We start from the raw sequence: 10,457 nt of genomic DNA on the forward strand, positions 1-10,457 counted from the left end.
GATAAAGAAAGAGAAAAGGATTCCTGGCAGCGGTGGGATTCGAACCCACGCCCCCGAAGAGACTGGAGCCTTAATCCAGCGCCTTAGACCGCTCGGCCACGCTACCTGATGGCATAGTGTGGTATGTCAGTGCTTATAACACAGATCGCCGGTGACGGCTGCCCAGTATGCTGGGAGATGTAGTCCCACCTGTGAGAGAAGCCTAGACACACGTATCTTACATAGTTCTACCGCAGGCTGGGCCAATGGGGCGTGTCGTGCGGGCGTCATGTGACTGTATCATGAGCCGCGCTGTGTACACTTCTGCTCCTTTTCTGCAGGCGTCGGTGCGTCTCCTTAGAGAAATGTTGCACACTGGCGGCTGCGGTGCAATTATGCATAACTCGGAAAAAAAATACACTTGACCCCGACGTGATTTGAACACGCAACCTTCTGATCTGGAGTCAGACGCGCTACCGTTGCGCCACGAGGTCGGTTGTCCTGAGCTTCATCAGGGTCCCATCCAGCATCTGGATGATCAGGGAGGAGGAGGGGGCTGCAGGGTCTCCACACAGTACTGCCCCTCTCTATAGCCCTCTCCAGTATGATGCCTCCTCACACACAGCCCGCTGGGGCATCCCCTACACGGGGCGTCCCCTACAGGAGACCCCCGACTGCCCCCACATGCTGTAAGAGCCCACTATACATCATTACACCCCCACAGTATGATGGCCTCAGAGCCCCCCCACACAATAATGCCCCCTGCACCTCATTCACCTTATGATCACTCCCAGTCCCCCCAATAGCATGATTATCCCAGTGTACCCCACACAGTATGGTTCCCTCACACAACTCCCATACAATAATGCACGAAGCACCCCTTATCATGATGCCTCACAGTGCCCTCCCCCATAGTATGATTTGCCCCAGAGGCCCCCTGCACAATAATTCCCTCTGCACCCTACACACAGTATGATGCCTCACAGTGCCCTACACACTGTATGATGCCTCACAGTGCCCTACACACTGTATGATGCCTCACAGTGCCCTACACACTGTATGATGCCTCACAGTGCCCTACACACTGTATGATGCCTCACAGTGCCCTACACATAGTATGATGCCTCACAGTGCCCTACCCACAGTATGATGCCTCACAGTGCCCTACACACAGTATAATGCCTCACAGTGCCCTACACACTGTATGATGCCTCACAGTGCCCTACACATAGTATGATGCCTCACAGTGCCCTACCCACAGTATGATGCCTCACAGTGCCCTACACACAGTATAATGCCTCACAGTGCCCTACACACTGTATGATGCCTCACAGTGCCCTACCCACAGTATAATGCCTCACAGTGTCCTACCCACAGTATGATGCCTCACAGTGCCCTACACACAGTATAATGCCTCACAGTGCCCTACACACTGTATGATGCCTCACAGTGCCCTACACATAGTATAATGCCTCACAGTGCCCTACACACAGTATGATGCCCATTATGATGCTCAAAGTAATAATAATCGAAATGGTGCAATATCCGAGGCTGGTGGAGTGAGAGAACAAGGAATGTTACAGAAAGTTAGGTTTGTGATGGTGGAAATGGAGTCCCCCACATGTATCACCACTGATGAGTCCCCAGGTATATCGCCGCCACTGATGAGTCCCCACGTGTATCGCCGCCACTGATGAGTCCCCACGTGTATCGCCACTGATGAGTCCCCACATGTATCGCTGCCACTGATGAGTCCCCACATGTATCACCCCTGATGAGTCCCCACGTGTATAGACACTCATGAGTCCCCACGTGTATCGCCACTGATGAGTCCCCACGTGTATCGCCACTGATGAGTCCCCACGTGTATCGCTGCCACTGATGAGTCCCCACATGTATCGCTGCCACTGATGAATCCCCACATGTATCGCTGCCACTGATGAATCCCCACATGTATCGCTGCCACTGATGAGTCCCCACATGTATCGCTGCCACTGATGAATCCCCACATGTATCGCCGCCACTGATGAATCCCCACATATATCGCTGCCACTGATGAATCCCCACATGTATCGCCGCCACTGATGAGTCCCTACGTGTATCGCTGCCACTGATGAATCCCCACATGTATCGCCACTGATGAGTCCCCACGTGTATCGCCGCCACTGATGAATCCCCACATGTATCGCTGCCACTGATGAATCCCCACATGTATCGCCGCCACTGATGAGTCCCCACGTGTATCGCCACTGATGAGTCCCCACGTGTATCGCCACTGATGAGTCCCTACGTGTATCGCTGCCACTGATGAATCCCCACGTGTATCGCCACTGATGAGTCCCCACGTGTATCGCCACTGATGAGTCCCCACATGTATCGCCGCCACTGATGAATCCCCACATGTATCGCTGCCACTGATGAATCCCCACATGTATCGCCGCCACTGATGAGTCCCCACGTGTATCGCCACTGATGAGTCCCCACGTGTATCGCTGCCACTGATGAATCCCCACATGTATCGCCGCTACTGATGAGTCCCCATGTGTATCGCCACTGATGAGTCCCCACGTGTATCGCCACTGATGAGTACCCACGTGTATCGCCACTGATGAGTACCCATGTGTATCGCCACAGATGAGTCCACACGTGTATCGCCACTGATGAGCACCCACGTGTATCGCCACTGATGAGTACCCACGTGTATCGCCACTGATGAGTCCCCACGTGTATCGCCACTGATGAGTCCCCACGTGTATCGCCACTGATGAGTCCCCACGTGTAACGCCACTGATGAGTCCCCACGTGTATCGCCACTGATGAGTCCCCATGTGTATCGCCACTGATGAGTCCCCACGTGTATCGCCACTGATGAGTCCACACGTGTATCACCACTGATGAGTACCCACGTGTATCGCCACTGATGAGTACCCACGTGTATCGCCACTGATGAGCACCCACGTGTATCGCCACTGATGAGTACTCACGTGTATAGACACTGATGAGTCCACACGTGTATCGCCCCTGATGAGTCCCCAAGTGTATCGCCACTGATGAGTCCCCACGTGTATCGCCACTGATGAGTCCCCACGTATATCGCCACTGATGAGTTCCCACGTGTATAGACACTCATGAGTACCCACGTGTATCGCCACTGATGAGTCCCCACGTGTATCGCCACAGATGAGTCCACACGTGTATCGCCACTGATGAGCACCCACGTGTATCGCCACTGATGAGTCCCCACGTGTATAGACACTCATGAGTACCCACGGGTATCGCCACTGATGAGTCCCCACATGTATCGCCACAGATGAGTCCACACGTGTATCGCCACTGATGAGCACCCACGTGTATCGCCACTGATGAGTACCCACGTGTATCGCCACTGATGAGTACTCACGTGTATAGACTCTGATGAGTCCCCACGTGTATCGCCCCTGATGAGTCCCCACGTGTATCGCCACTGATGAGTCCCCACGTGTATCGCCACTGATGAGTCCCCACGTGTATCGCTGCCACTGATGAGTCCCCACATGTATCGCTGCCACTGATGAATCCCCACATGTATCGCTGCCACTGATGAATCCCCACATGTATCGCTGCCACTGATGAGTCCCCACATGTATCGCTGCCACTGATGAATCCCCACATGTATCGCCGCCACTGATGAATCCCCACATATATCGCTGCCACTGATGAATCCCCACATGTATCGCCGCCACTGATGAGTCCCCACGTGTATCGCCACTGATCAGTCCCCACGTGTATCGCCACTGATGAGTCCCTACGTGTATCGCTGCCACTGATGAATCCCCACATGTATCGCCACTGATGAGTCCCCACGTGTATCGCCGCCACTGATGAATCCCCACATGTATCGCTGCCACTGATGAATCCCCACATGTATCGCCGCCACTGATGAGTCCCCACGTGTATCGCCACTGATGAGTCCCCACGTGTATCGCCACTGATGAGTCCCTACGTGTATCGCTGCCACTGATGAATCCCCACGTGTATCGCCACTGATGAGTCCCCACGTGTATCGCCACTGATGAGTCCCCACATGTATCGCCGCCACTGATGAATCCCCACATGTATCGCTGCCACTGATGAATCCCCACATGTATCGCCGCCACTGATGAGTCCCCACGTGTATCGCCACTGATGAGTCCCCACGTGTATCGCTGCCACTGATGAATCCCCACATGTATCGCCGCTACTGATGAGTCCCCATGTGTATCGCCACTGATGAGTCCCCACGTGTATCGCCACTGATGAGTACCCACGTGTATCGCCACTGATGAGTACCCATGTGTATCGCCACAGATGAGTCCACACGTGTATCGCCACTGATGAGCACCCACGTGTATCGCCACTGATGAGTACCCACGTGTATCGCCACTGATGAGTCCCCACGTGTATCGCCACTGATGAGTCCCCACGTGTATCGCCACTGATGAGTCCCCACGTGTAACGCCACTGATGAGTCCCCACGTGTATCGCCACTGATGAGTCCCCATGTGTATCGCCACTGATGAGTCCCCACGTGTATCGCCACTGATGAGTCCACACGTGTATCACCACTGATGAGTACCCACGTGTATCGCCACTGATGAGTACCCACGTGTATCGCCACTGATGAGCACCCACGTGTATCGCCACTGATGAGTACTCACGTGTATAGACACTGATGAGTCCACACGTGTATCGCCCCTGATGAGTCCCCAAGTGTATCGCCACTGATGAGTCCCCACGTGTATCGCCACTGATGAGTCCCCACGTATATCGCCACTGATGAGTTCCCACGTGTATAGACACTCATGAGTACCCACGTGTATCGCCACTGATGAGTCCCCACGTGTATCGCCACAGATGAGTCCACACGTGTATCGCCACTGATGAGCACCCACGTGTATCGCCACTGATGAGTCCCCACGTGTATAGACACTCATGAGTACCCACGGGTATCGCCACTGATGAGTCCCCACATGTATCGCCACAGATGAGTCCACACGTGTATCGCCACTGATGAGCACCCACGTGTATCGCCACTGATGAGTACCCACGTGTATCGCCACTGATGAGTACTCACGTGTATAGACTCTGATGAGTCCCCACGTGTATCGCCCCTGATGAGTCCCCACGTGTATCGCCACTGATGAGTCCCCACGTGTATCGCCACTGATGAGTCCCCACGTGTAACGCCACTGATGAGTCCCCACGTGTATCGCCACTGATGAGTCCCCATGTGTATCGCCACTGATGAGTCCCCACGTGTATCGCCACTGATGAGTCCACACGTGTATCACCACTGATGAGTACCCACGTGTATCGCCACTGATGAGTACCCACGTGTATCGCCACTGATGAGCACCCACGTGTATCGCCACTGATGAGTACTCACGTGTATAGACACTGATGAGTCCACACGTGTATGGCCCCTGATGAGTCCCCAAGTGTATCGCCACTGATGAGTCCCCACGTGTATCGCCACTGATGAGTCCCCATGTGTATAGACACTCATGAGTACCCACGTGTATCGCCACTGATGAGTCCCCACGTGTATCGCCACTGATGAGTACCCACGTGTATCGCCGCCACTGATGAATCCCCACATGTATCGCTGCCACTGATGAATCCCCACATGTATCGCTGCCACTGATGAGTCCCCACATGTATCGCCACTGATGAGTCCCCACGTGTATCGCCACTGATGAGTCCCTACGTGTATCGCCACTGATGAGTCCCCACGTGTATCGCCACTGATGAGTCCCCACGTGTATCGCCACTGATGAGTCCCCACATGTATCGCCACTGATGAGTCCCCACGTGTATCGCCACTGATGAGTCCCCATGTGTATCGCCACTGATGAGTCCCCACGTGTATCGCCACTGATGAGTCCACACGTGTATCACCACTGATGAGTACCCACGTGTATCGCCACTGATGAGTACCCACGTGTATCGCCACTGATGAGCACCCAAGTGTATCGCCACTGATGAGTTCTCACGTGTATAGACACTGATGAGTCCACACGTGTATCGCCCCTGATGAGTCCCCACGTGTATCGCCACTGATGAGTCCCCACGTGTATCGCCACTGATGAGTCCCCACGTGTATCGCCACTGATGAGTCCCCACGTGTATAGACACTCATGAGTACCCACGTGTATCGCCACTGATGAGTCCCCACGTGTATCGCCACTGATGAGTCCCCACGTGTATCGCCGCCACTGATGAATCCCCACATGTATCGCCGCCACTGATGAGTCCCCACGTGTATCGCCACTGATGAGTCCCCACGTGTATCGCCACTGATGAGTACTCACGTGTATAGACACTGATGAGTCCCCATGTGTATCGCCCCTGATGAGTTCCCACGTGTATCGCCACTGATGAGTCCTCACGTGTATCGCCATTGATGAGTCCCCACGTGTATCGCCACTGATGAGTCCCCACGTGTATCGCCACTGATGAGTCCCCACGTGTATCGCCACTGATGAGTCCCCATGTGTATCGCCACTGATGAGTCCCCACGTGTATCGCCACTGATGAGTCCCCACATGTATCGCCACTGATGAGTCCACACGTGTATCGCCACTGATGAGTACCCACGTGTATCGCCACTGATGAGTACCCACGTGTATCGCCACTGATAAGCACCCACGTGTATCGCCACTGATGAGTACTCACGTGTATAGACACTGATGAGTCCACACGTGTATCGCCACTGATGAGTCCCCACGTGTATCGCCACTGATGAGTACCCACGTGTATCGCCACTGATGAGTCCCCACGTGTATCGCCACTGATGAGTCCTCACGTGTATCGCCACTGATGAGTCCCCACGTGTATCGCCACTGATGAGTATCCACGTGTATATCATCGTCATCGTCACCCAGTGCCCTACAGTTATATTACCCCCATTTGTGACCCCCACAGTAAGAATTTAGTTCAATATTAAGAGTGCCCCTCTGAGCGACCACACAGCTATAGTGACCCCTCTGTAAGACCACACAGTAATAGTGACCCCTGTGAGACCACACAGTAATAGTGCCCCCTCTGTGAGACCACAAAGTAATAGTGCCCCCTCTGTGCGACCACACAGTAATAGTGCCCCCTGTGTAAGACCACACAGTAATAGTGCCCCCTCTGTGAGACCACACAGTAATAGTGCCCCCTCTGTGAGACCACACAGTAATAGTGCCCCCTCTATGAGATCACACAGTAATAGTGCCCCCTCTGTGAGACCACACAGTAATAGTGCCCCCTCTGTGAGACCACACAGTAATAGTGCCCCATCTGTGAGACCACACATTAATAGTGCCCCCTCTGTGAGACCACACAGTAATAGTGCCCCCTCTGTGAGACCACACAGTAATAGTGCCCCCTGTGTAAGACCACACAGTAATAGTGCGCCTTCTGTGAGACCACACAGTAATAGTGCTCCCTCTGTGAGACCACACAGTAATAGTGCCCCCTCTGTGAGACCACACAGTAATAGTGCCCCTTCTGTGAGACCACACAGTAATAGTGCCCCCTCTGTGAGACCACACAGTAATAGTGCCCCCTCTGTGAGACCACACAGTAATAGTGCCCCCTGTGTAAGACCACACAGTAATAGTGCGCCTTCTGTGAGACCACACAGTAATAGTGCTCCCTCTGTGAGACCACACAGTAATAGTGCCCTCTCTGTGAAACCACACAGTAATAGTGCCCCCTCTGTGAGACCACACAGTAATAGTGCCCCTTCTGTGAGACCACACAGTAATAGTGCCCCCTCTGTGAGACCACACAGTAATAGTGATCCCTCTGTGCAACCACACAGTAATAGTGCCCCCTCTGTGAGACCACACAGTAATAGTGCTCCCTCTGTGCAACCACACAGTAATAGTGCCCCCTCTGTGAGACCACACAGTAATAGTGCCCCCTCTGTGAGACCACACAGTAATAGTGCGCCCTCTGTGCAACGACACAGTAATAGTGCCCCCTCTGTGAGACCACACAGTAATAGTGCCCCCTTTGTGAGACCACTCAGTAATAGTGTCCCCTCTGTGAGACCACACAGTAATAATGCCCCCTCTGTGAGACCACACAGTAATAGTGCCCCCTCTGTGGGACCACACAGTGCCCCCTCTGCGAGACCACACAGTAATAGTGCACCCTCTGTGAGACCACACAGTAATAGTGCCCCCTCTGTGCGACCACACAGTAATAGTGCCCCCTCTGTGAGACCACACAGTAATAGTGACCCCTCTGTAAGACCACACAGTAACAGTGCCCCCTCTGTGAGACTACACAGTAATAGTCCCCCTTCTGTAAGACAACATAGCAATAGTGCCCCCTCTGAGCAACCACACAGTAATAGTGCCCCCTCTGTGAGACCACACAGTAATAGTGCCCCATCTGTAAGACCACACAGTAATAGTGCCCCCTCTGTGAGACCACACAGTAATAGTGCCCCCTCTGTAAGACCACACAGTAGTAATAGTGCCCCTTCTGTGAGATCGCACAGTAATAGTTACCCCTTTGTGAGACCACACAGTAATAGTGCCCCCTCTGTGAGACTACACAGTAATAGTGCCCTCTCTGTGAGACCACACAGTAATAGTGCCCCCTCTGTGAGACCACACAGTAATAGTGCTCCCTCTGTGAGACCACACAGTAATAGTGCCCTCTCTGTGAGACCACACAGTAATAGTGCCCCCTCTGTGAGACCACACAGTAATAGTGCTCCCTCTGTAAGACCACACAGTAATAGTGCCCTCTCTGTGAGACCACACAGTAATAGTGCCCCCTGTGAAAGACCACACAGTAATAGTGCGCCTTCTGTGAGACCACACAGTAATAGTGCTCCCTCTGTGAGACCACACAGTAATAGTGCCCTCTCTGTGAGACCACACAGTAATAGTGCCCCCTCTGTGAGACCACACAGTAATAGTGCCCCTTCTGTGAGACCACACAGTAACAGTGCCCATTCTGTGAGACCACACAGTAATAGTGCCCCCTCTGTGAGACCACACAGTAATAGTGATCCCTCTGTGCAACCACACAGTAATAGTGCCCCCTCTGTGCGACCACACAGTAATAGTGCCCCCTCTGTGCAACCACACAGTAATAGTGCCCCCTCTGTGAGACCACACAGTAATAGTGCTCCCTCTGTGCAACCACACAGTAATAGTGCCCCCTCTGTGAGACCACACAGTAATAGTGCCCCCTCTGTGCTACCACACAGTAATAGTGCCCCCTCTGTGCGACCACACAGTAATAGTGCCCCCTCTGTGCAACCACACAGTAATAGTGCCCCTTCTGTGAGACCACACAGTAATAGTGCCCCCTCTATGAGATCACACAGTAATAGTGCTCCCTCTGTGAGATCACACAGTAATAGTGCTCCCTCTGTGCAACCACACAGTAATAGTGCCCCCTCTGTGCGACCACACAATAATAGTGCCCCCTCTGTGAGACCACACAGTAATAGTTCCCCCTCTGTGCGACCACACAGTAATAGTGCCCCCTCTGTGCGACCTCACAGTAATAGTGCCCCCTCTGTGCGACCACACAGTAATAGTGCCCCCTCTGTGAGACCACACAGTAATAGTTCCCCCTGTGTAAGACCACAGTAAGAGTGCCCCCTCTGTGAGACCACACAGTAATAGTGCCCCCTCTGTGAGACCACACAGTAATAGTGCCCCCTGTGTAAGACCACAGTAAGAGTGCCCCCTCTGTGAGACCACACAGTAATAGTGACCCCTCTGTGAGACCACACAGTAATAGTGCCCCCTGTGTAAGACCACAGTAATAGTGCCCCCTCTGTGCGACCACACAGTAGTAGTGCCCCTTCTGTGCGACCACACAGTAATAGTGCCCCCTCTGTGCGACCACACAGTAATAGTGCCCCCTCTGTGCGACCACACAGTAATAGTGCCCCCTCTGTGCGACCACACAGTAATAGTGCCCCCTCTGTGTGACCACACAGTAATAATGCCCTTCAGTGTCTCCACACTGGAGGCGCGATGCAGTAACGTCATTGACCTTTACTCGTCCCAAGGCCTAAAGTGAGTGGGCAACGCTCTGCTCTGCCAAGATTTTAGCTGCATCCTCAGGGAATAGATACAGGTCAAATCGGTGCTGCCAGAGGGTCGTACAGTGCAAGATGGAGCCTGTAGGATGTTATTCCCAAGCGTGGACACCAGACAATTTTGTCACTAACTGTAATGCAGTCATATTGGAAGTTCTATGATAAAATGCAAGCAAATTAGATTTTTCATTAAAAAAAAACCCTCCAGAAAATAAATGTTTGGTATCATGAAAAACCATACATTAAAAAATGAAAACAAAAAAACCCTTTATGACCCCGACGTGATTTGAACACGCAACCTTCTGATCTGGAGTCAGACGCGCTACCGTTGCGCCACGAGGTCTCCTTGTGCTGTGCCTTTCTCTGTTTATATGTCTGGACCACTCCTGCCGACACT

At 53.0% G+C, this 10,457-nt stretch overlaps 3 non-coding genes across 3 annotated transcripts; all 3 read right to left on the minus strand.

Moving 5' to 3' along the window:
* Window positions 1-24: 24 nt before the first annotated feature.
* On the minus strand, window positions 25-106 carry TRNAL-AAG (transfer RNA leucine (anticodon AAG)). Its single transcript has one exon. It is a non-coding gene; the product is annotated as a tRNA-Leu (tRNA).
* Window positions 107-401: 295 nt separating this feature from the next.
* Window positions 402-473, minus strand: TRNAW-CCA (transfer RNA tryptophan (anticodon CCA)). Its single transcript has one exon. It is a non-coding gene; the product is annotated as a tRNA-Trp (tRNA).
* Window positions 474-10,331: 9,858 nt separating this feature from the next.
* Window positions 10,332-10,403, minus strand: TRNAW-CCA (transfer RNA tryptophan (anticodon CCA)). The gene has a single exon. It is a non-coding gene; the product is annotated as a tRNA-Trp (tRNA).
* Window positions 10,404-10,457: the final 54 nt, after the last annotated feature.

This window comes from Ranitomeya imitator, chromosome 4, assembly GCF_032444005.1.
Source record: "Ranitomeya imitator isolate aRanImi1 chromosome 4, aRanImi1.pri, whole genome shotgun sequence".
NCBI classification, from domain to species: domain Eukaryota; kingdom Metazoa; phylum Chordata; class Amphibia; order Anura; family Dendrobatidae; genus Ranitomeya; species Ranitomeya imitator.